Below are 21,267 nucleotides of genomic sequence, written 5' to 3'. Positions count from 1 at the left end.
GTGCCATGACAACAGCAGATGTATTCAGAGAGGATGTGGAATAGACATTAAAATTTGGCAAAGATAGGCTGAATAAAAATAATATGTGCAGAGCATGACTGAAATGCTCCCTGACAGCACCATGAGACTTGGCTTTTTCTTCTTTATTGCTGTGAAGCTGCTAGGAGACTTGTTAAGGCAGAGCAGCAGCAGCATCTAAAGCTGTGTTTTAGTTAAGGGTCAGTGTCAGTGCTTTCATTATAAAACTTGTTCCTCCAGAGAATATAGTACTGCAATAAAAACATTCATTCTGGTCTCAAAGGTGCTGCATGACAGTTTGGTCCAGGAGCACAAACAGAGCAGTGAAGCAGCCCAACTGAAAGTCTGCTGAAGTCAAGGGCAAGGCTTTGGTTTGCTTTCTGATCAGGCCCCGTGTAAGCTGAGTGGCTGTGAGATGAATGAACAATGCTGAATTTCCAGTGTAGGCAGAGCACGAACAGTAAAAGTGTATGTTTCCCTACAGTGCCTATAGATTGAGCACACTAGCTTTAAAAGATATACATTCAGTGTGCACATTGTCAACACACGACACAGATCTTCAGTCAGTTCATAATTTCACCTTGCCTTGAAACACGTACCCATGGCATGGTCAGGGACCAGTAAGCACCACTGCATTTCTAGGGCACAGATCAGACCATTGCTTGGATCCACCACTCCTAAGACTGGGGATGACGTTGAGATATCCAAACTGGGACTTAAGCCTCTGTGTACTTGCTCTAAAGTCAGTGCAAAGAGAGGGAAAACTTCAAAGGTGAGCTGTAGTATGGAAATGTATGGCTCCAAATTTATCATCTCAGTCCAGTGGCTGAGGTGACATAGGGTCACAGAGGAGTTACCAGTAAGGCTGTAAACAGCCAGTGTCCTCCTGAGGTCTCTCACAAGGCCAGGTCCACCATAGTTTCTTACAAGGGAGTTTAGCTGGGATAGGTCTGTGGATGAAGTTTTCTTCAATCTTCTGAGGCTTGAATGTCATGTGTGTTAGCAGAATAGGTATGCACAGCTTCATGCATGTGAGAGGTCCTCCAACTAAAGAGAAGATTCCTATTGAGCAAGGCCAGGACAAATGGGGATTCTTCAGTCAATAAAGTCTTCATTATGAAGTACAGTCAGGAGCAGAAAAGCAGTGGTTTTCAACCTCATTCAGTTTGTAGACGCCTAAACTATATGGAGATTGGAGACACAAACAACTGCATACTGAAATCAAGCCAACCGACAACAGCTTCCTTCTCTTAATTACCTTTTTCCGATGCCTTAGGTATAGTCTGTGGACCTTAGAGGGTATGAAGATCACAGATTGAAAGTCAGCTCCCTGAAATGGGTATTCTAAAAGGAATGAATTGTTTTTGTGTGTCCTAATACCTGATTTGCTCTAAAGCCTAAACAGGGTGAAGCAAATGTCAGCATTAAAACTAGACATGAGCCAGCAATGTGCACTTGCAGCCCAGAAGGCCAACCGTATCCTGCACTGCATCAAGAGAACCGAGCCAGCAGGTCAAGGGACGGGATTCTGCCCCTCTACTCCACTCTGGTGAGACCCCACCTGGAGTCCTGCATCCAGCTTTGGAGCCCTCGGCACAGTAAAGACATGGACCTGTTGCAGCGGGTCCAGAGGAAACCACAAAAATCTTACTGGTCTGGTCAATTCCTAAAAACTAGTGCATTTTTACATTTAATCCCAATCAAACCAAAAGTCTAACCATTATTTTAAAAAATGTATTTTTTTTCTTGAAGCTAAGAGTGTCTGCCTAATGGTAAAAGAAGGTTTAGAACTCAATTAATAGAGATTTGGGAAATATGATTTATTATAGAGTTACTTATAACTGTGCCCATATAACCATTCACTACTGACTTCTGGTATGTCTATGACACAAAAAGCAGCACAGCATACATCAAAATCATGCTTATCACAGGCATGGCAACTTACATCTTACCTTCTAGTCATCAGGCGTTAAGTCACATAAGCTGTACATGTGGCAGCAACATATAGTAAGGCTGAAAGTTGTATCTTGAAAACGTTACATTTCATGAATAAAGAATTCAGAAAGCTGAAAGAAACCAGAGGCACGGTTGCTTATGGAGCTTAAATGTATTATTTGTAAGCATGCTTTGCTCTTTAAGCAGAGACCCACTAAACGCTCCCAGTTTCCTTGGAGTGACTGGAATGTGGGAATAATTAGCACCTCTGGAAACAGTGTCTATCGTATAGTTCATGAACTCTTCCTTATAACAAAAATTTAGGTGCTGATTTTAACACTCAACACGTGGAGGCAGGCTCTTTGCCAAAAGCCTTAAAAGGAGATCCCTCGTAGAGACACACTTTGACATCAGAAATCCCCTGTGTGGGGCGTAGGTGGGCCCAGCTCTGTGGCTGCAGGATGGTAGAGATATACCATGGCAGATGGTCAACCAGCACTGTGGGACTGCAGATGGGGAAAGCAGATGTGCCCCAGCTCTGCACAGCTTACAGATCCTCTCCCATGCTCGATATTAGCCCTGTGTAGGGCTGTGGGGTCAGCAGACTCACGATGCTGTAGTGGGTACCCATGAATTCCCAGTTCCTTGTGAAACAATTACCACTGGGGTTTACTGCAGTGGCTTAAGTCCCAGAAGACCTTTTGGGGAATCCTTATCTTCTCCAGGGAATGTTGGTGCCGGGACATTTCTTCTAAAATGTCCGATGGAGAATCCTATTGTGCTCACTGGAGGGGTAAGAGGGAGGTGTCAACACTCTTGTTCATACCACACTTTTGAGGAAACCTGAAAAAACCTCTGCACTGTAGTAACTGGCGCACATATGCGTATATTTTTTGATAAGATGGAACTCGTGAGAAATGTTTTAGTTTATATGCCTGTGCATTTGCCATTACAGAATTTGCAAAACCCACATACTCAAAAAATTACTTTGGTTCCTACATATATATATATATATATATATATATATATATATATCAATATCATATTATAATACACAGCAACAGTAAAATCAGGTGATATGTTTATGACCAAATGATATTTCACTGACGAACACTATTTCATGTTAAGGCAAGGAAGGTAAAAAGACCGAGAGATACTGCCTTTCAACAGCATCGCAATAAAGAGAGTAAATATAAAATACAGGAACTGTATTTATGTCCCTCATCTATCTCATTCAGAGCTATCTGACATGAAAAATTCAGGCAGAGTCCTTCATCTGGGACTTTTCCAAGCTTGGCCCATGTCCCAATCAAAGACATGCATACATGAATTGCAAAATCTAAGAATCCAATTTAGAAATATTGCATTTTAACACATTTCTGTGTTTATAAGAAGATTCTGTGTCATCTTTTCCAGAAGGAGATCAAAATCCCCTTTCAAAACTGTGTTTGCCACAGGATGGTATTGTTATCCAGGGATCAGTCCTACTCTATGCTTTTATTTACTTCTGGGACAATTTTCAATTACTGTAGGCTTAACCCCTGGGGATGTGAAAATTGTAGTTAAAAGAGTGGATTTTTATGAAGAATGGTGGATAAGAAGTTCTACATCCCAAAAGGTCTGTCCAAGCTGACAGCATCCAAGCCTGACTACTCAAAAAGTGAATCAAGTTTTCTTTCCATGAAATAGATCAAGCCGTGGACTGGGACTCTGAAGGTCTGGCTAAGGTTTCAAGAAGTTTTGGGGTCAGTTTGCCACATGTCTATGCCAGTTCGGTCTCCATGAGTTAGAGCTAGAGACATCACCAAGAGACTACCAAGCCTTGTACAGTTCACTGACTATTATGTGCTGCTGTTGTTTCATGTGGGCGCCAACAATAGAGCCAAGAGCAGCATGAGGAGTAGGAAGAAGGGTTACAGAGCCCTGGGAGCAGCAGTGAGAGACTCTGAAGTGCAGGCAGTTTTTTTCATCAGTCCCCCCAGTCAAAGGCAAGGGGTTTGAAAGGGCCAGTCGAATCTGGCAAATCAACAAACGCTTACAGGACTGGTGCTACAGCCAGGGTTTTGGTTACTTAGACCATGGAAATAGCTTTGAGAAACCTGGTCTACTGGGGGTTGATGGAGTCGGTCTGACAGGGAAAGGGAAGGGTATCTTTGATCAGATGCTTGCCAAGCTGGTGAACAGGGCTTTAAACTCAAGATACCAGGGGAGGCGAACCTCAATCCATCCCACTGCTACCGGTTTGATGCCAGTCCTAGCAGTAGATGCCCAGAGTCTGGAGAAGGGTCACAGGTCAACAGGAGAGCACTTGAAGGGCAGCACAGAGAAACTCCAGCCAGTAAGTCAGCTTCATCAGGGCCAAACTTAAATGCCTCTACGCAAATGCACTCAGCATGGGGAATGAACGAGGAGTTAGAGACATGCACATGCTTGCAGGGCTATGATCTCATTGGCATCCTGGAGACATGGTGGGATGGCTCTTGTGACTGGAGTGTTGGAATGGGAGCATACAGGCTCTTTAGGAAGGACAGGCAGGGGACACAAGGAGAGGGTGTTGCCCTCTATTCCATTGGCCAGCTAGAGTTCATGGAGCTCTGCCTGGGGATGGATGAGGAGCCAACCAAGAGCTTATGGGTCAGGACTAAAGGCAGGGGAAGGACTGATGGCATTATAGAGGGGTTCTGCTACGGGCCACCCAACCAGGATGACCGAGTGGGTGAGGGCCTCTATAGGCAGATATGAGCAGCCTCGCATTCACAAGCCCTGGTCCTCGTGAGGGACTTCAACCACTCCGATATCTGTTGGAGGGACAACACAGCAGGGCATAAGCAATCCAGGAGGTTCCTGGACTGTGCTGATGTTAACTTTCTTTTCCGAGTGATAGAGGAGCCCACGAGGAGGGATGCTATGCTGGACCTTGCTCTCACCAAAAAGGAGGAGCTGGTGGGGAATGTGAAGCTCAAGTGCAGCTTTGGCTACAGTGACCATGAAACAGTGAAGTTCAAGATCCTTAGGGCAGCAAGGAGGACGCACATCAAGCTCACTGCCCTGACCTTCAGGAGAGCAGTCTTTGGCCTCTTCAGTGATCTGCTTGGTAGAGTACCATGGGACAAAGCCCTGGAGGGAAGAGGGGCCCAAGAAAGTTGGTTAATGTTCAAGGATCACCTTGGCCAAGCTCAGGAGCGATGCATCCCAACAAAGAGGCAGTCTAGCAAAACCACCAGCAGTCCTGCATGGATGAGCAAGGAGCTCCTGGACAAACTCAAACTCAAAAAGGCTTCAAAGGAAGCCTACACAAGGTGAAAGCAAAGGCAGGCAACCTGGAAGAAGTACAAAGAAATTGTCTGAGCAGCCAGGGATCAGGTTAGGAAAGCTAAAGCCCTGACAGAATTAAATCTGGCCAGGGACTTGAAGGGCAACAAGAAGAACTTCTAGAGGTACCTGAGTGATAATAGAAGACTAGAGAAAATGTGGGCCCTCTCTGGAAGGAAATCAGAGACCTGGTTACCTGGAATATGGAGAAAGCTGAGGTAGTCAGTGCCTTTTTTGCCTCAGTCTTCACCAGCAAGTGCTCCAGACACACTCCCCAAGTGGCAGAAGGCAAAGGCAGGGACTGGGAGAATGAAGAAATGTCCACTGTAGGAGAAGATCAGGTTTGAGACCATCTAAGGAACCTGAAGGTGCACAAGTCTATGGGACCTGATGAGGTGCATGAGTGCTGAGAAAACTGGCAGATGAAGCTGCTAAGCCACTATCCATCATATTTGACAAGTTGTGGCAGTCTGGCAAAGTTCCCACTGATTGGAAAAGGGGAAACAAAACCCCCATTTTTAAAAAGGGAAAAAAAAAGACCTGAGGAACTACAGGCCAGTCAGTCTCACCTCTGTGCCCAGCAAGATCATGGAGCAGATCCTCCTGGAAATTACGCTAAAGCATGTGGAAAATAGGGAGGTGATTGGTGACAGCCAACATAGGTTCACTAAGGGAAAACTGTGCCTGACAAATTTGGTGGCCTTCTGCAACGGGGTTACTGCAGTGGTGGATAAGAGAAGAGCAACTGACGTCATCTACCTGGACTTGAGCAAAGCATTTGACACTCTCCCGCATGGCATCCTTCTCTCTAAATTGGAGAGACATGGATTTGATGGATGGACCACTCGGTGGATAACGAATTGTCTGGATGGTCACACTCAAAGAGTTGCGGTCAGTGGCTTGATGTCCAAGTGGAGACCAGTGATGAGTGGTGTTCCTCAGGGGTCAGTACTGGGACTGGTGCTGTTTAATGTCTTTGTTGGTGGCATGGGCAGTGGGATTCAGTGCACCCTCAGCAAGTTTGCTGATGACACCAAGCTGTGTGGTGTGGTTGACGTGCTGGAGGGTAGGGATGCCATCCAGAGGGCTCTTGAGAGGCTTGAGAAGTGGGCCCATGTGAACCTCATGAAGTTCAACAAGGCCAAGCACAGCGTCCTGCAGCTGGGTTGGGGCAATCCGAAGTGTGAATACAGTCTGGGTGGAGAATGGATTGAGAGAAGCCCTGAGGAGAACGACTTGGGTGTACTGGTTAACAAGAAACTCAACATGACCAGGCAGTGTGTGTTCACAGCCCAGAAGGCCAACTGTATCCTGGACTGCATCAAAAGCAGCATGGCCAGAGATAGAGGGAGGTGATTCTCACCTTCTACTCCTCTCTGGTGAGACCTCTCCTGGAGTCCTGCGTCCAACTCTGGAGTCCTCCGCACAGGAAAGACATGGGCCTGTTGGAGTGGGTCCAGAGGAGGGCCACAGAAATGGTCAGATGGATGGGGCACCTCTCCTATGAGGAAAAGCCGAGAGAGTTGGAGTTGTTTAGCCTGGAGAAGAGAAGGCTATGAAGAGACCTTATAGCAGCCTTCCAGTACCTGAAGGGACCTACAAGAGAGCTGGAGAGGGACTTTTTACGAAGACATGTAGGGATAGGACAAGGGGTAGTGGCTTTAAGCTGAAAGAGTGTAGATTTAGATTAGATATAAGGAAGAAATTATTTACCATGAAGGTGGTGAGGCACTGGAACAGGTTGCCCAGAGAGGCTGTGGCTGCCCCCTCCCTGGAAGTGTTCAAGGTCAGGCTGGATGGAGCTCTGAGCAACCTGGTCTAGTGGGAGATGTTCCTGCTCATGGCAGGGGGGTTGGAACCAGGTGATCTTAAAGATCCCTTCCAACCTTTGCCATTCTTCGATTCTATGATTCTATGATTCTATGATTCTATGATTCAATGATTATATGATCATTGAAAGGGTCATATGCCTTCAGCCCACTGACACTTGAAGGGGAGTAAGACATCTCTATAATGGCAGCAATAAATACTGGAGTGCTGCACTGCCTTCTGTCAGAGCGTATTCTTTATGCATACACCTCCATTTCTGCCTTTTAGAGAGGCTTATCTTGGCACAGTCTTACCATGTGAACTTACCTTGGCTCACAACAGCAACTGCAAGGAGCACTGTTTCATTTATAACCTTCCCTAAAACAGCTGCTCTACTTTCGACTTCTTTAAATTAGGGGCTTCTGCAGCTGTACATTTCAGGGATGCAGAAAGCTGGTTGTGTTTTCAATATTTCTTTTGATTTGAGGCAACTCAGGATAAGATAAAATTGTGAATGCTCCTTAGGTTATAACTTGAATTTACAATCTTGACAGCTCTGTTCAGGCACAGCGCCAAAATGCTCTCACTACGTTTAAACAACGATAGGACGAAGTGATATTGTCTCCTAAGGGACAACAGGAAACAACTTGGCCTTTCAGAAATGTTACATTGATGTGCTTTCGTAGGAACATCAAGTGTGAGTATAGCAATCTCCTGGTAAAGTATCTCCAGAGATCTCAATTGAAAGAAAGCTATGATATGATAAAACTGCTGGATGGAATGAAAATAAGGAGAAAGAATGGATATGGGGAAGCTGATTCTGATTAACTAAGCTTAAATCTGCAAAAATAATTTCTCTGTAGGAAAAGGGAATTTCAGTTCATTAAATAACTGTTTGAAGGGACTCTTCTACAGTAATTTTTTTTGTGATGTAAGTTCATGATGGACTCTCAGTGTAATCTAAAACTTGTCATTGTCAGATAATACCAATGAATTTGTCATTCTTTATTTTTATAGCAGTCATTTCTGTTCCATCTTGGGCAAAATGAATATCAAAATCCAATCTCGTAAGTCATGTGGCTGCAGCAACAGTGAAAGACTAAACAAGGATAATATGGGCTGAATAAGGCAGACAGTTTACATGAAAAGAGGCACAGATAAGACTGAGGTGCTCAATGCTGTCTTTGCCTCAGTCTTTACTGATGGGGTCCTCGGAGAATGGATTCAAGGAGCAGGAGAAAAACTAGAAAGTGGATGAAGGTGAAGTCACAGATTACTTTCACAAACTTAACCAATGCAAGGCCATGGGACTCCACAGGCTGCAAGTGATGTTGCTGAGAGAGCTGACTGACATCCATGTAAGCTCACCCTCAAGCGTTTTTGAAAGACTGTGAAAACTAGAGTGAGATTCCCAACTACCGGAGAAAGACAAATATCACACCTGTCTTCAGAAAGGGGAGGAATGTCTGATGTCTTTCTACGATGGCATGACTGGCTGGGTAGATGAGGGGAGAGCCGTGGATGTTGTCTACCTTGAAGTCAGCAAAGCTTTTGGCACTGTCTCCCGTGACATCCTCCTAGTGAAGCTCAGGAAGTGTGGGCTGGATGAGTGGTCAGTGAGGTGGATTGAGAACTGGCTGAATGGCAGAGCTCAGAGGTTGTCATCAGCGGTGCCGAGTCTAGTTGGAGGCCTGTAACTAGTGGTGTCCCCCAGGGGTCAGTACTGGGCCCAGTCTTGTTCAACTTCTTCATCAACGACCTGGATGAAGAGTTAGAGTGTATCCTCAGCAAGTTTGCTGATGACACCAAACTGGGAGGAGTGGTGGGTACACTAGCAGGCTGTGCTGCCATCCAGCGAGTCCTGGACAGCCTGGAGAGCTGGGCAGAGAGGAACCTGATGAAGTTCAACAAAGGCAAATGCAGGGTCCTGCACCTGGCGAAGAACAACCCCATGCACCAGTACAGGCTTGGGGCGAAGCTGCTGGAGAGCAGCTCTGTGGAGAGGGACCTGGGTGTGCTGGTGGATGACAAGTTGAGCATGAGCCAGCAGTGTGCCCTTGTTGCCAAGAAGGCCAGTGGGATCCTGGGGTGCATTAAGAGGATTGTGGCCAGCAGGTCGAGAGACATTCTCCTCCCCCGTACTCTGCCCTAGTGAGGCCCCATCTGGAGTACTCTGTCCAGTTCTGGGCTCCCCACTTCAAGAAAGATGAGGAGCTACTGGAGAGAGTCCAGTGGAGGGCTATGAGGATGATGAGGGGACTGGAGCATCTGTCCTGTGAGGAAAGGCTGAGGGAGCTGGGCTTGTTCAGCCTGAAGAAGAGAAGGCTGAGAGGGGACCTTATAAATGCTTATAAATATCTGAAGGGTGGGTGTCAGGAGGATGGGGCCAAACTCTTTTCAGTGGTGCCCAGCGACAGGACAAGGGGCAACGGGGACAATCTGAGGCAGAGGAAGTTCCTTCTGAACATGAGGAAGAACTTCTTCACTCTGAGGTTGACGGAGCCCTGGAACAGGTTGCCCAGAGGGGTTGTGGATTGTCCTTCTCTGGAGATATTCAAGACCGTCCTGGACAAGGTCCTGTGCAGCCTGCTGTAGGTGACCCTGCTTTGGCAGGAGGGTTGGACTAGATGACCCACAGTGGTCCCTTTGAACATTCTGTGATTCTGTGATTCTGTGATTCTGTGAGGAAAGACGATCTGGGCAACCAGAGGCCAGTCAGACTCACTTTACTCCCTGAGACCATTGTGGCATGCATCCTCTTGGACCACATCCCTGTGCACATGAGGGAGAAGAATGTGATTGGTAGAACAATCTGTCAGTATCATCGACCAGGGGTGAATCATGCCTGAACCAGATGGTTACCTTGTGTGATAAAACAAACAGGTTTGTAGACAAGTGGAGAAAAGGGGATATAATTTACATGGGTTTCAACAAGGCTTCCAACAGTCTCCCACCATGTTCTTCAATCCTTGATAGATGTTACAGTCTGTGTGGGTGTTCTACCAGGTGGGTAGACACCTGGCTGGGTGATTGAGCTCAGAGGTGGTGGTCAGTTGGCCATCTCCACCTGGAGGCTGGTGCCCCATGGGGTCCCGCAAGATCTGCTCTGGGTCCTGCGCTGGTTACTGTCTCTAGTGGTGAACTGGGGAGGTCATGAAAAACACTCTGTCAAGTTTGCAGGTAAAACCAAGGCTGTGAGCCTGGGGTTGATTCAGCTGGAAGCAGAGAGAACTTCAGGGCACCTAGCAGCACCTCGGTGCCTATGGGGAGTAGATCAGTGAGATGAGGAGAAGGACAAGCTCTTTACAGCAAGAAACTCTTTTTTCTTTCCAAGGATAATAGAGAAGTCCTGGAGGAGCTGTCCTGAGGGCCCTGAGGTCTCCATCGTTGGAGGCTGCTCTGTGTAGGTGGTGAATGAGGGGCCTCCTGGGCCCCCACCTCCTGCAGCTGCTCTGTGAAGTGGCTCTGTGATTTTGTGAAGCAGAGAACAATAGACCATTGCTTTTCAAAGTGCAGTTGAAGTTTCCACATAAGCACAGATCTGATTAAGCAGTAGATGGAATTTTCACAGTCTTTGCTTTACTCAAACACTTTATCATTTTAGGCAATAAATGGGATAAATCAAATCCGTGATCAAAATGCTGTGACTTTGCAGTAGTGAAGACAAGGGCAACTTGCTTTCATATCCTCGCAGCTAACTGCAGTCTGTGCATCAGGTGCCATGGTCTTTGCTTAGACTCATTTACACCTCTGCAAATCCATTGTAAAAGTATCACCGTCCTGATTGCTTAGTGCTTTGAATCTACTTTGTGAGAGTGGAAATCACTACTTAAAAATTGGAGTCCCACTTTGTTCTCTAGCAAGTGTGAAGTTCTAGCAATTTCCAGGAAAAAATACCCCGTTGACAATTTTTTTTGTTTGCCTGTTGTAGTTTGGCTGCCAATGGCGGGCAACAAAGGGCCATGTGGTCACTCTACCACCCCTCCCTCTGCTGCGGTGGGGAGGAGAATGGAAAGAAAAAGGCAAAAAAACCCCATGGGTTGGGATAAGGGCAGTTCAACAGAACAGAAAATGAAGCAAACAGTAACAACAACAATACTAATAAGGAGAATATACAAAACAAACAGCGAAATGCACAGAACAACTCTCACCGCCTGATGCCCTGTGCACTCCCGAGCCGTGATTAACTTCCCTCCTGGCCAGCTTCGTCCCTGGAACCGAACATGATGGCACATGGTATCAAATACCTCCTTTGTTTGGCCAGTTTGGGTCAGCCGGCCGGCTGTGTCCCCTCCTGGCTTCTGGTGAGAATTAACCCTGTCCTAGTTGAACCCAGGACATTGCCTAAGACTGAAAGAAACATGGATGATAAACTTCTAAATGTCTTTCGGAAAGTAGCCCCTCCACTGCTTTCAGACTTTGCCAAAGGTGCCATGACCATTGCCCTGATTTCTGAATAACTTCCATGGTGATATTTTCTAATTCATGTTAGTTTCTGTTTTGAACTGTCAGTCTTCCTACATATGTTATTATTCACCCTTATCTAGACAGACACTTGTCTATCGTGCAAGGTCTATCCATTTTGGTATACCCAGGAGATTTTACAGTGGGAGCTATCATATGAAGGAGGAAGCAGAGGCCAGCAGATTGATTTACTATGGCAATAGAAAGGAATCGGATACCGATAGGCTTAACTGAAGGCTCATGCTTCACCCAGCAGGCTTCGGAAGACTGCATTGTTATTTCATTTTTTGTCTTAAAATAGTGTGATAAATGACCCCTTGTCTTGCTTTGTAGTCTCTGTTTGCTCCATTTATTTGTTACCATCATGCTCCCATGAATATTTCATCATTATTTCTACAAAACAGCGCCCAGCAGGTTACATGCGCATTAGTGTTTGAGAAAGGAAAATCTGTCAGTACTGAGCTTTGGAAGAGGTTTTCCATTTATTCATAGCAGAGGTGTGGGAAGGGTCAGAGGAAGCTCACTGACTTAATGAAGAGATGGAGGAGGAGGCAGTGAAAGAAAGTGGAGAGAACTGATCATTCTGGAAGCTGGTGTATGCAATAAAATACATGCATGCACACCATGTTTCTTCTTGGTTACTATAGTTGTGACACTGTGTTACGTCTTTATAAAACACTCAGGAAAGACACTGCAGATTCATTGACTTCATTGCCCAAGACCAAACAGAAAAAGACTATGGACAGAAATCAGCAGCAGGCATTGTGCATACAGCTCATTCAAGCCAGCTGGAAGCATTGTGCATTGTGTGACAGAGCAGTTCTTCTGGAGAGAATGAAATATTGCTACAATAAGGATCCTGATGAGAGCTGCGCTGTGGCAGTCTAGAAGACGTCATCTGCACATACTTTTTACATTGTAGTGGCTGACTGCAGAGTTTGGCCCTGAACAATTCGTAGGTACACTCTTTCCCAGCTTTCATACTCCGGAGGTGGTTTAGAGGCTTAATATTAAAGTACATTACTGAGAAAAAAAATATTTTGTGAGCTCAGTCTTATGCTTTGCAAAATACTAATTTTCTCTGTATGTCGTGGAGGCTATGGATGTTTGTATATTCTATGGTTATAAACTGGCTGGCTCACAGAGAAGCAATTCTGATATCAAATTGGGAAAAGGGTAGAAAATTTGATAAGGCATAGGAAAAAGTAAGAATTTGAGCTTTATTTAGACAGAAGAGTTGGCAGGTACGCATGTCAGCATAGTTCCTTCAGTCACTGGTTTTGAAATGGCTAAATTTGTTTTGGTATTGCAGGGGTCAAACAACAAGAGCTCCAGTTCTGCTGAAGTGTAGGAGGTTTTTTGTGTGCTTAATTGGGTTGAGTTCTAATTCCTCCCAGGCCTGATGTCAACATTCGATTCCTAACTCATCAGGGTGATTCTCCTCACACATTTCTACTGGATTATAGTCAGCCCTGATGCCTGGATCTCAGCCTGCCACAGTGTCTATCAAGTATATGGAGCAAGCATCTTCTCAACTCACAGAGTATCTGCAGGAAGACGTCTATTTGCATTAATGTGAAAAGGTACACGCAACATTTCAACCCCATGTGTATAATAAAAAAGACAAACCATGTACACAGTTGTATCTATAGAACAACCCTTTTCTGCAGCAAAGACAAGTAAGATAAAGACAACACAAATGTATTAGGCCAACTCAAAGAGAAGTTGAGTTCACAGGGAAGCTAGTGCCACTTTTAGAAATGATTCATCCTTTTAATGCTGTGCAAGTTTGCTTCCAGCAAATATCAGTCACAGCCTAATATCTGGCACCTGACTTTTAAATGGGTTAGTTTGGCTTCAGTGGCTTTGTAAGGCAAAGCTTTCTAACATGTTTTGTGACCCACCTGTGACCAAAAGACAAAGGCTTTTCCTTCCAGTTTTGCTCTGCATATTGGCAAGAAATTTTTGTCCCCACTTCACACTGTGGTGCAGCTGACCCTAGCACTGGTGAGAAGGCTGTTGACTCTGTACCTGTACACAACTTTTTATCTTCCTGTTGCATCTTGCAAGTCAAGACCAGACATATAGCAAAGAATGAACCTCAGAACCAACAGAAAGATGGTCATCGTCCCTGAAGGAACTCGTTTTCTCCTTGCACTATTCTGTTTCTGGCGCAACATGGTGCTAGGCCCAAAACCACGACATGGTCCAGACTTAGCAAAAGAGAAACTGAGCTCTTGCTTTGCCTGAACTGAAGATTACAGATGTGCTAAAATAACTGTAGGGAGGATGGAATGAGTAACAGCTGCATGGATGGAAGGTAATGAACAACCTTTTTTAAAAAAAATCTGTATAAAAAGGGTGGGATAAATCCTCCACTGGTGCAAAATGGTATAACACCATTTGAAGGCAACAGACTTCCATCAGATGCCTGCTCTTATGAAATAGATGACTCTGTTTCACAAATACCTCTGTTCTGCAGTATCCTTCAGGATTAATGAATAATTCTTCACAGTAGGTCCACAATAACAGAAGAAAGCCTCTTTCCCAGTTTTCATAGAGCATTGCACTTATTACACTCTCCGATTGTACCCATTTTTTAGACATAGTTGGTGTTTTGCCCTTCAGCTGTGATGAATAGTGTTTTACCAGTGTCATAGAACCCCGTTGTTTGTATTCTCGTCTTATGTCCAGCACCTTATTTGCTGCCTCTTGGAAATACAGGTAGAAAATTATTATAACAGATTAGCTGACTTCTCTCTCTGCCTCTGTGCTTTCCATCTAAGAAGCATTAATTCACTTACAGTGTATCAGCAGGAAACATACTCCGAAGCTTCACAGAAATGCAGCAAAGCACGTAAGATCTATAAACTCCGTGAAGGAGAGAGCTGAAATTTGTTGACACATCTATAACAGACTCTTTTGTGGATTAGGTGTAGATAACAAGAAAAGAGCAGATTCGTATAGCCATCCTTCAAGATCAAACCTAGGACTAGGGAGCAATTTATGGTTTATTGCAAAACAGTGGAAACCAGTGTCAGCCACCACGAAACCAGAGCACTGAATGGGTTAAGTCAGTACATCCGCCTAAGGATTTGTAAGTGTGTATTTTAGACAGCCTTTTACACAGTATTCGTAACTGGTAGTGTTAAATGGAGCATCACAGAGCATATCTATATCACAGTCTCATTGCTTTTGTTAGAACTCACATTGCAAAAGCTGAAAAATTGCTGACTTGCATGTTATCCAATTAGTCTGGTTAATTATTATTATTTTTGTATTTCACATTCCTGGGAACAAAGTGATGCCAGTCTGTCTCTGACCAGTGGCAGATCTAAGCTTGAAATCAGGGTGTTTTTTAGCAACATGCACAAGATTCATATTCAAATAGGTAGTTCAGTGTAAATACATTTTATTGTCATGGTTTTATGTGAGTTGTTCTGAAATTCACTGGAGGGTGAAGCTGTAGCACTTCGTCTCACTAGAAACTTCAGGAGCTTTGGAGAAGGTGTAAAAGACCCCATGAGACTATTCCTTACCTGCCCCTCCTGGGGTAGCATGGCTTAAAATCCCGTGGAAATCCTTTTTATCCCATGTTTTTGGAGACTAGCTCATCTAGGGATGCTGCAATGTGTTAAAAAAGGGGGTGGTAGTGCTCTGCTTGCTCTCCAGTCTCCCAGCTGGTTTATGGGAAGCAAGGAATAAGCTGTCTACTGTTCATGGGAAGCCCAAGAAGGGGTTGCTGTCAAAGACTGCCGCTGTGTAGCTGAAAGAGAAGGCAAATAAGACTGAACAGAAATAACACAGGAAAAGGTGCAAACATTCTCACTGCTCACATTTCCCTTTTTCCCCCCAAAGGGTATCTGGACATATGGGATGTTCCATGGAACTGGACACAATACATTTAAAGTCAGCAGAAAGATACAGTTTCTTTTTGAATGATAACTAATAGATGAAAACTTGTGAATTCACGAATACAGAGTTCTTAGAAAGGTTAGACTTTTTGTAGTTGTACATACACTGACCTCTGGCAGCTGCTCTCTAGAAATTCCTGAAGTGTAGGAATTGAGTTAAATTTAACCAGATCGGGTTAAAAAACTTTCCCTTAGTGGCAGATTATTTTAGTACAGTGTATGTTAGAAGTTTGTTTATTAGTGTTCATCTGAAGTCTACAATATTGGGCAGGATATCGGTCTAAACATGCTTGAGGTCAGAGCCAGAAAAACAACTTCTATAAAGTTGTCATTTTGATAAGTTTGCTTGTCCTGAGACTGGAAGATGAGCGTTTTCTCTTTTAACTGTTTGTTTTTAATTTCTGGATAAAAGAATCACTTTAGAAACTCACTTGCACAGCAAATGAAATGCGTTTTTCTTGTGGCTGTTCTTTCCACTACTTTTACAAAGGAAGAGGACTGAGCAATTCTGTGGTGGAGCAATACCACTGAAAATTCAGTTGTCAGAGAGAAGCATTGCATTTCTCAAGTCATCATAAAAATACATCACAATAACATGATGCCAACAACACCTTTGTGTTTGATATTTTGTGAGGCTAATGTCAGTTCTGCTTCTACAGTGCTATCATCTACCTTCGTTATGAAAAAAAGGCAGACACACAGGTCACAGGTGTTATAGTACAAAGATTCAAAACCAAAGCATAATAGGGGCATGTTGACCCTAACCAGGCTTTCTTGTTCCTCAGATTCCCAGCAGAATAAACTATCCCAGATGGCAGATGTTGGTTTCAGCATTGGCTGTAAATTATCCACCATTCAAGCAGCATCTGAAGAGCATCCTGCACCTCTGAACTAAAATGTGGTTTAGAGTTGTAAGCTCTTTTTTTGCTCCACTTTCTACCTACCCTCTCGATTTTGGGCCTTTCTGTGATAAATGTGCTCTCTTGATCTCTCCTCTCCGGGAGGGAGAGGGTTTTACAAACTAGATAAGAGGATTATTGTTGGGTCCCTTTTACGGCCACTTTATCCATCTTTGGGATGGCCTTGTTCCCTCTAAACTTAGTGGTTAATCTCCTCTGTGATCAGTCCTGTCTGTCTCCTAGCCAGCCTCATGTATGAACCGCAACCCATGATCCAGTAAATCCTTCTCATAGCTTTGTTAGTGGACTCATTTATAGAAAAACAAACAAACAAACCCAAGCTCCAAGGCCCCATAATACAGGGGTCAGGCTGTTCTGTCTGAAAAAGCACAGGAGCACAGTAGGAAGGAAAGAAGAGAATTTATGCAGCTTGATTGAACTCTTCTCTGAATTGCAATGTTATTGAATGTCTTTCATTACAGAACTGTTCTATAGAACCCTAACAGGTTCAGACAATACTTCACAATGGCTTCTCTGCATTTCTCTGTACCATTAGTCTATTTATCTCTTGGGGAGATAATTACACTGGCACTGAAGTGAGCAGTTGGAGAGGGATTGGAAGGATAAGGTCAGCCGAAGACGTGAATTTATTTATACAACTGTAAATCTTGAGGAAAGGCTACTAAAATGGAGGGAGGCATGAAAAAAGAAATCATATTCTACAGGCTTTTCATGTCAATGCTTTCAGCAGCGTGCTGAATTCTTGAGGATTTCTGCTGATGCTCTTCCATCTAGGAAACTTGACCCTGCACCACCTCCTCAGCAGGAATCTGTGGGAAGCTTTGGGAAGAGCTTGGGGCTTTTACTGTTCTCCTTTCACACACCCCAACAGTACATATTCACCAGTCATTTTTACCTTGTTGCAAAGCACGCTTAAGAAGGTGGAAAGACACCTGTCCACTTTGTAAGGAACTGCTGACCACTTCATAAATGACTAATTTCATCCTGGGGCTGTGCAAAGACACTCAGTATATTTTCTTTGTGCAGCATACACACTGTTTATTTTTTCTGAACTGTGTTGTGTTTTAGATTGGGAAGTGGAAGGGATGAAGAAGAAGGAAATGAAAAGGAGCAAAATCAGAATTCCTGCCAGGCAGCACAGGATGGGTGCCTTTCTAGAGCACTATGTTAACTGAAAAGACTTCTATCCCCACTGGTCCTGAAGAAAAAGAACTATGGAGGATCCAGAAAATACAATTGTTATAGCTCCGTAACTGCATCCTTCTCAACTTTGGTTTTACACTGAGTCCTCTGGAGTTGGCAGCAGGCCCAGCAACAGATGTCTTGCACTACATTCACATGTAGTGTTGTAAGAGGCAGGACAGAATTCTAATTTTGTAGCAGACATGCAAAATAGTTTTTTGTGCACTCATTTTCTGCGATCCAGAGGACTACATTTTGGAAGAAGGAGTAGGGCTGCTTTGACACCTGTGAGCACAAATGACATTAGACAAAGGCTGGGGTTGGGTTGCAGCATTCTTTGTCCAAGACCCATATCGTAGAATCATAGAATCATAGAAAGTTTTGGGTCGGAAGGGACCCCTAGAGGTCATCTAGTCCAACCCCCTTGCAGTGAGCAGGGACACCGCTAACTAGATCAGGTTGCTCAGAGCCCTGTCCAACCTGGTCTTGAACGTTTCCAGGGATGGGGCCTCCACTACCTCTCTGGGTAATCTGTTCCAGTGTTTCAGCACCCTCATTGTAAAGAATTCCTTCCTTATATCCAGCCTAAACCTACCCTGTTTTAGTTTAAAACCATTACCCCTCGTCCTGTCACTGTTGTCTCTACTAAAAAGATTGTCCTCATCCTTCCTACAGGCTCCCTTTAATTACTGAAATGCTGCAATCAGGTCTCCCCGCAGCCTTCTCTTCTTCAGGCTGAACAAGCCCACCTCTCTCAGCCTGTCTTCGTAGGAGAGGTGCATATAGAGGATCCTGAATGGAGTGACTGCTGATAAGATGTCCCAGCAGGCAACAAGATTTCTGCAGATCTCTGCAAATAACTCCTCCATTGTAAACTTCCTTCTGATGATTTTCAAGGACAAAGTCTTCACTAGGCATACCTAATGATATTTGTTCTTATCGGTGAGTACTGCACTAACACCTGAGAGCCCTGTGATGCTTTAACATTTATGTGTACTCATAGCACGGCTACTGTACAATGGGAATGCAGTGTGTTAATTGTGGTGGTAGGCACTCCGTTTGCAAGCCTATGCAGAGCCTGCATAATCACATGAACAATTCTCCCCTGAATTGCAGAGTTTTTCTCCTACTTGTATTTCATTTGCATGGATTGAAGGTGGCACAGGTTTACCTTGCCGTGCTGCAGACACACCAAGAAGGCAAGGCAGAATTCATGTTCCTTTGCATTAGAAACTTTGTTTCCTGACTAACAAAGCAGGGTAGCTTGGCCGTGGCCACTAACCCACATAAACTGGTGCTGTCTCTAGAAATCACAGTTTTGCCCTTGACTCCTTGTTCCTTCTCTCTTCTGTGGTGCCAGTGAAAGCAATAGATCCTCCTAGTGAAGTGGACTAAACACCTGTTTGTTTTTGCCTCTGAATCAGACTTCCTTCACTCTGTGGTGCAAAAATGTTTGCTTTATCATGAGGATGTGGAGGACTGAAATGTTACCAAGCTAAGCAGTCAGGGAAAGGGCAGGTGCAAGGCTGTTTATGCCAGTAATAAATGGCATTGCCACTTAAAATGATGGTGAAATTCTGCCTGATGTTCATTCTTCAGCGCTGCCACAAGTTGTGTCACCTGTGACCAATAGCTTCTGTCATATAGGGATGGTGATGCTTTCCCCTTTTCCTGTAAGCTTCAGTGTAAGTTTTTGATTCTGAGGGTAGAGACTCACTCTCCTTAGGTAAGCGTACCCCATCCTGCAAAACACAGTCCTAATGTAGGCTGGACTTTTGCAGACTCCTATAATGCAAAGAATAGCAGCTAATACAGAAAAATAGAGGAAGGGAACCAGAGGAGGAGAGCTGTGTTACCACAGAGCACAGCTCTCTGCATCGCTGTAGTGCTGCGGGAGGTCTGTGAAAAGATCTTGTGTGAAGACACTTTTTTCTTTGGGAACCTGTGCTTTTTTCACTGCTCAGACAGGAAGAATAGGCATGTCATATGTCCTATGTGTCCAAAGGAAATGTCAGAAGTCTTCCTAAGAAGTACCAAAAGAGAAGTGATGTGACAAAATACTTCATATGCCGTGTGCATGCGAGTACACTGCTACTGGTTCACTAACGTCTTATGTATATATTGTATAAACAGGCCATCACTAATTGGCTCTCTGATTCCAGTATAGGGCAGTAGTTCCCAAAAGCCCATGTGTGTCATCTACAAGATCCAGACTGCCTGCTTCTCTAGGGATGGAGTGACCATGTTGTTTAGTACAGTCTGTAAGCAAGATTCTCGCTGTCCTGAACTGTTTACTTTTCCAATGTGTAAATACATCTAATATCACATCAGGTCTCAAAAGCTTATGAAATCTATTGTTCGTAAATGTCTACACTTATCAACTGATGAAAATAACAGGAAGGGTCAGGAAGAGAGTAGCCCTTGGTAAGCCTTTATTTATTTTTTAATGTGATAATTCAGACTTCAGATAGGAAAAAGTAAAACTTATCTGTACTGCTATTGGTGCATAAGTAATAATCTTAATGACATAAAACTTGAGAATAATTGAGACCTAAAGGGAAAGAATGACAGAGAGAGATGTGGTAGGTGAAGAGACAATGAAAAAAAATCTTAAATAAGATCGACAAATAATAACAATTAATTATTTTTAAGGGAAATGTGAGAAATTAATACCATTTTAAAAGAAAAAAGAAAGTAAATTGATTTACACAGATCATTCTTCTCAGGAAGGAATTTTACCTGGTAAAAGCTGGGGATTTGAACTGGTGATTGTTGTGGCTTCCAGCAAAACCCTCATTTCGAAAAAGCTAAATTAATGTTCCTTCTCCGTTGTTAATTTGATTTTACTGGTAGTGAGCTGGCAAAATGCATGTGTTGCTCTGCTGTGGTGCTCTGTAAAACAGCTGTGCATCTGGCAGACAGAGGACTGTAAAAGCTACTACTATATAATGGATGCTGAGCTGGAGATAGGTAGGTCTCCCTGCACCTGAGTGTCAAGTCCTGCACAAGTTCTGTTCATCATGCATGCAAGATGGGTAAATTAGTTCACCTGCAGCTTCCACTCCTCAAGAGGTTGTCAGGTAGAGCACCGTTACATGTCAGAAGTCTGGGAGGAATGTGTAGGTGTGAGTCCTGCCTTGGCCGGGTCTGTGCTAACCTGCCTGTGGGTGCCGCTGTCAGAGGTGTTAATTTCTAAGCTGATTGATGAGGGGTGGAATGGGGCGGCATGGTCACCAGGTGTGTGATTGTGGTGCCTGTAAATGTATTCCCACTACATTTCCAAGGAGTCAGGCACTGAGAGACACCACCCAAAATGTCAGAGGAGTGGGAAAATAAACACAGGGACAAACTTCTGTCCACAGTCCCTGCCACAGGCCATAAACGCATCTCCACTCATGGAGGTGGCCAATAGTCAGGAGGCAGATTTGCTACAGACCTTGGACTATCACAGAATCACAGAATGTTCGGGGTTCGAAGGGACCTCTGTGGGTGATCTAGTCCAACCCTCCTGCCAAAGCAGGGTCACCTACAGCAGGCTGCACAGGACCTCGCACAGTGATCCCTCACACAGTCCTCCTCCACCAAGGGAAAGTCACCCTCTCTGTGGGCTTCTTCTCATACCCCCATGGCCTGGGATTCCTGAGGGCCTGCCTTGGTACTGAAGACTGAAGCAAAGAAGGCATTCAGTAACTCTGCCTTCTCTGCATCCTCCG

Source organism: Opisthocomus hoazin, chromosome Z (assembly GCF_030867145.1).
Source record: "Opisthocomus hoazin isolate bOpiHoa1 chromosome Z, bOpiHoa1.hap1, whole genome shotgun sequence".
Lineage (NCBI taxonomy): Eukaryota > Metazoa > Chordata > Aves > Opisthocomiformes > Opisthocomidae > Opisthocomus > Opisthocomus hoazin.
This window is presented reverse-complemented; position numbering follows the sequence as displayed.